The sequence below is a fragment of the Carlito syrichta genome, unplaced genomic scaffold, assembly GCF_000164805.1.
Source record: "Carlito syrichta isolate Samal-C Ts95f unplaced genomic scaffold, Tarsius_syrichta-2.0.1 Scaffold302716, whole genome shotgun sequence".
Taxonomy (NCBI): Eukaryota; Metazoa; Chordata; class Mammalia; order Primates; family Tarsiidae; genus Carlito; species Carlito syrichta.
Window position 1 is genome coordinate 122,504 of NW_007246812.1, and position 5,539 is coordinate 128,042.

The 5,539-nt window shown below is 36.1% G+C and overlaps 1 pseudogene; it reads left to right on the forward strand.

Moving 5' to 3' along the window:
• The first annotated feature begins 1,711 nt into the window (after positions 1-1,711).
• LOC103259415 lies at positions 1,712-5,321 on the forward strand (annotated as a pseudogene).
• Positions 5,322-5,539: the final 218 nt, after the last annotated feature.

The following is a 5,539-nucleotide window of genomic DNA, read 5'->3' on the forward strand; positions in this document are numbered from 1 at the left end:
ATTAGCACACTCTGGATGTGGCCCCAAGTAGGGGGTTGGAACTTGGGGAGGGGTCCTGGGAGTGGCCAACCAGAGATGTCCCCTTCCCCTCAGGTTCTACACCTGGGCATGCAGGTCATTCTGAAGCCGTGGATGTGGGTGTTGTGTTCTCCACGACTGTTGACCACACCTTACGGCTATGCTAGTGAGTGTTCTTGGCACCCTTCCTGGAGACAACTCCCCCAATCTTGCCCTCCCTCACCCCAGCTGGTTCAGATCAGATAGGGCACACCTGGATCAATGTCTCTAACCTTCGGTTACCATTAGTTCACCTTTACTTCATTATAACACTAGCAATCCCACCCCTAGAGAGAAATCACACTCATTTTTGTGTACATGTGACGTGTGTATAAGCATGTTCTCACACCAGTCCTGCACACAAGAAACCCCACCCTCTTCATGCTTAACTAGCATTCCACCCTATATAAAATGTTAATAAACCATGTGCCTTTTACCATAGGTAGTGGTCCTTTTCTGTGAGCCAAGGGTTCCTGGACCACCTTCTATACACGAGATCCTGAAAATAAAGCCCATGTCTTGTCGTCTCCAGGCCATTTCTTCTGCCTCTGGGACAAAGTGCCTTCTCTTTTGTGGTCTTTGGGAGTTCAGCACTACATGAACTATAAGCATAGAATGTTTATAGTGGTTAGTCAGTGTAGTAGAAATAAAAATTATTTAACTATTTTTAAATTTTCTGCATTTCCTAAACTTTACACACTTTTTCTTCTTTTTAATTTAGCATAGTTTTCTAATTTTTAGGCTATTTTATATAATAAGAGAAAAACTATTGGAAATATTTTAGTCACTCTAATTGTTCATAAATCACTTAATAGTATGAAAGCAGTGTATTTTTCTCACTTTTGGTTCAGATATTAGTGGGTGTTGGGCCTCAGAAACTGATATCCCAAAATATGGCTCATTGACATGCTAAACTGAAGACAAAATCTCAAGGTCTCTCTGACCCTTTTGTCTTCTGTCTTTTGTCTCTTCTGTAGCACAGGATGAAGTTGTTCTCTGAAGTTCTCTTATCTGCACATCAATATAGTTGTGTATCTTTTTCCTCTATTGATCTTCTTTTGTCATTTGATTTTCTGTGAACTTTCAGAGGGCTAGGGGAAAACTTCTCCTTAGTGGAAAACACCACTTCTTTCTTAGTTAAATTATAGATAAATAGTTTTTATAGTTCTAACTGAAAACCTCAATTTGGTGTTTATGGTTTGTAACCCTGATTCTAAAAAAAAAAAAATCTATGATAATATCCTTTTTATTTTTGTGTAATCCTTAAAATACAATCCAGTTCCTAATTCTTAGGAACAAGTTGGAGTGGTAGAAAGAATGTACTTTGAAATGAAACAAACCTGGATTTAAATGCTGAGTTCTCTTCCCTTTTTTTTTCTTCAGTGCTTCTCATCTCTAACATTCTGAATGTATCATGATAGATCCCCAAAGTCCTTCCCTTTCATATCACATCCTGTTTTGCACATCAATGGTTAGAGTTTATTTTATTTACCCTCTCCTTGAATCTTGGCTGTCTTTGTGACTAGCTTTACCCCTATATAATGCAGAGAACTTAGAAGTATAGCTTTAAAAAGAACAGGTGGCTTTCTCTCTTTTTTCCTCTTGAGATCCATACTTCAAGACGTGAGAAGCCTAAACCAGGGTGAGAGGCAAGATGACGATGCCATGTAAAGAGGAAAAGGTCCTAGAACTGCATGGTAGAGAACCAAGAAACCAAGCTGTGAGGGCAAAATCTCAGACACATGGTCCCAGTTAAACCATGCTAACCAGCACTCAGTCTTTTCAGCTGTTCTAACTGAGGCACCAGGCAAGTGAATGAAGATGCCATCTTGGATGTTCCAGACCCAGCAGCAGGGCAGGCCTCATGGATGTGAGACCTGAGCAGTCACACAGAAGGTCTCCATGCTTTAAGGGTTCTGTGTTTGGCTTAATGCTCTGCTGTCACTAACTTGAAATACTTAATAATTCATAAACAAGTCCTACATTTTCTTTTTGCACTGGCCTGGCCAATCATGTAGTTAGTTCTGCCCAGCAGATACCATGTGAAGCTGAGATCATGGACACTCACAGTGCCCTGTTCAAATGTCTTACCCGTAGTATTTTAAGTAATAATTAAATGATTGTTATTTTAATTCACCAAGTTTTGGGGGGAGTTTGTTTACAGCAACAGATAATCAAAAGATATGGCATTTGAAAATAGCAATGAGGCTTATAAGGAGACCATTAAAAAGATTTCTTGGTGGAGACTGTGGATGAGGGGAAGATACAGGTGTTTACATTATGATTTAAGTGTTTTTACATAATGTATCAAAAAGTGTATTGCTTTAGAAAGATAGATGGTGAAAGAAACAGATAAATTTTTTTGAAAACATAAATGTATTAACCAATAACTTATTTGAAAATGTTTAAAGATTTTATATCTGTAACCAACACATTTACCCTACCCTTATTTCATATTTTAAATGTTGAAAATAGATTAAAAAGCTACCCAATAGTTAATTTAAAATTTTACAATGTATATTTTTAATAAAAAACTTGTTCACAATAAAAAAAGAAGAAAAACAGGAATATATGTAAAAATATGTTTCAGTGGAGAAAACTAGTTATCTAGAATGGATTAAAGTTATATTTATAAACTTTTGATGTTACATTTTTCAACAATTTAAATTAAAATATTCAAATAGCTTTAAATGCCTTAGAGTTCTATGTGTTAGCCTAACTGGGATGAATTCTTCTGTCTGATCTGAGATGAGGATTTAAATTTTATTTTTATTCATGTGGATACCAATTGTTCCAACACCATTAAGAGAAGAGTCACCTCTTCTCCACTGGCATATAATTCCACATCCCTCACTCATATTTGTGGACCTGTCTCCATGTACCTTATTCTGTTCTCTTGTTTACTTATGTATTCATTTATCAGTACCACATTGTTTTAATAACTGTAATCTCATCTTTAAGTAGAAGGCCCTTCTTCTCTGCCTTTGTTTTCCTCCTTTTCTTTGCCTTGTAAATTCTTCTCCTTTTTCTCCTTCTATGCCTCCTTTATCTCTTCTTTTCCCTTTATTTATTACACTTTTTTTTTTTTTACAGATTTATCTTTTCTGTATTGGAATCTGCTTTTTAATTTAAATTTTCGGATCAACTTATTACATGGAAAACAGTTTTATTTATCATCTTGTTCTTTATATATCTGTAATTATTTTTTTAAAGTATAACCTTTTCTATTTAAATATTATATTTCCAACATTCTCTATCTTTTAATTAACTAATTCTTCCTTGTCACCCTGTATTTAATTGACTGTTTAACTATCAACTTAGTATTAAATTGCAATATCTACATTTTTTTTAATTTTCAGAATTTCTATTTTTGTTTTTTTCAAATCTACTCTTTCCTATTTATGGTTCTTGTTCTTTCCTTGTGTTTCCTATTTCTTCTTATATTATTTTGCATTTTCACTAAGTCAAATTAAATGTCCTTTTCATAGAGGTTCAATTCTATTTTGTCAGCATGCTCTAAACTAAGACACTTATTTCCCCTTATAGATAATAAAATGAACCAGACTGAATGATTGGCATATTCAGGCCCAATATTTCCCTGGTTATTCTGAGCACCAGCTCACACTTTCCATCCTATATTTGACTTCTCCCTTTATTTTCAGTACATGGGATTAATAATTAATATATAAAAATGTTGATATACTTGTTAATTATCTAGTGATCTTTTTGAATATAGTATTTGAATTGTTGATTGTACCCATAATGGCCAGCAAAACATCCCAAGTTAGCCTTTCTATTTCCAGTCTTGGTTAAGCTGCTCTCCTAATGGGATTACAGGATGCTTGGAGTTAAGGTTCCAAAATCCTAATATGCTCAATGTCTTCAAAATTAAATGAATCATACAAACTTGATTCATTACACTCTCAAATGAAATAGATGATTTATATCAATTATAAAATATAATGATCAAAGTCAATACAAAATATATTAACTTTAGAAAAGTACTACTTAAAAGCATAATTTTGGTCAATAAGATATACAAATTCTTTTTATAAATAATTTGCAAAATATTCTACAATTTCATCTATATTATAACTACCAAGTATCTTGATATAGAAACTAATTATGTATGGTAAAATAGATAAGTAAACATCAACATTAGAGACTGCATGTGGGAATTCAGATAATTACAATAATTCAGTAAGATAATTGACTCATTTCCAAATTAAATTAAACATTGAAATGTCACCATATTGTTTTGGGTAAGAAAACATTCTCACACATTTGCAATTGTCAAAATATTTAAACTCATGTTTTAATTCCTCTTACTTCATATCACTCGGTGGTTTTGATTAATCATAGAGTTGCACATTGACTCCATTGGGGGTTATCAGTTGTGTCTGCACCCGAAGAGACGACCCACAGGAGCAGAGTCCTTGGGCGTTCCCCAGAAAACGTCATTCCATATTGGTGCTTCATGAGTGGATGACTGCTTTTGAGGGGTACAGTCTGTCAGTCGAAGAAATACAGCACTCCTGAATGATTCTGAATCCTCAGGTGTTCTCTACTCCAGTGCTACAACGTATTTCTGTGGGCAGACATTAACACTCAGAGTTGAAACTGCGGGATAGCCACACAGAGGAGACAGTATGGGTGTGTGTGCAGAAAAAAAGGATGGCAGCGGAACCAAGAGGTGTGTGTCAGCACGAAGGTGCAGTTTTTGTAAATGGAAAAGAAATGACTGATCCATTGCCTGTAGTTATTTCTGTACCCACTGTTATATTTGATACTGAGGATGTGACTCTGGGAGCCACCAATAATAACAAAGGCGGAAACTTCAAGCTTCCAATAACTAGTCGCTCAAATAACAGAGAAGTGATTTTTTTTTGAGTTGGAGTCTCACTCTGTCGCCCAGACTGGAGTGCAGTGGCCACCCCCGGCCACCGCAGCCTCGATCTGCTGGGCTCCGGCGATCCTTCCGCTCAGTCCTCCAAGTAGCCGGAATTACAGGCATGCGCTACCACGCCCGGCTGGTTTTTTGACTTATTGTAGAGGCGAGGTCTCGCCAAGTTGCCCAGGCGGGTTTCGAACCCGCGAGCTTAGGCAATCCTCTCATCTCAGCCTCCCAAAGGCGCGGGATTATAGGCTGAGCCACGGAGCCCGGCTGAGAAGTGATTTTTGATTCGTTACTCGATCAATCTGATGACTGTCTTTACTTTGGGTGTTAATTTTTCTATCCTGGCTGGAAAGTGTTAGTGTTTTAGATTTTTGGATGTTTGGTTTTGGTTTTCAGGGTTTAACCAAGCTATCTTCTGCCCAGTTTAGCTGTAATTCATAAAAAATAGTTGAATTCATCTCTCATTTAGGCCACTGAAAATGGAAAATGTTTACTGGATTCACTTTGTAATACTTTAATAATAAGAGACTTGAATATTGTGGACAAAACCATAATTCAGTCAGTTTTGTTTTTAACATACTGTTA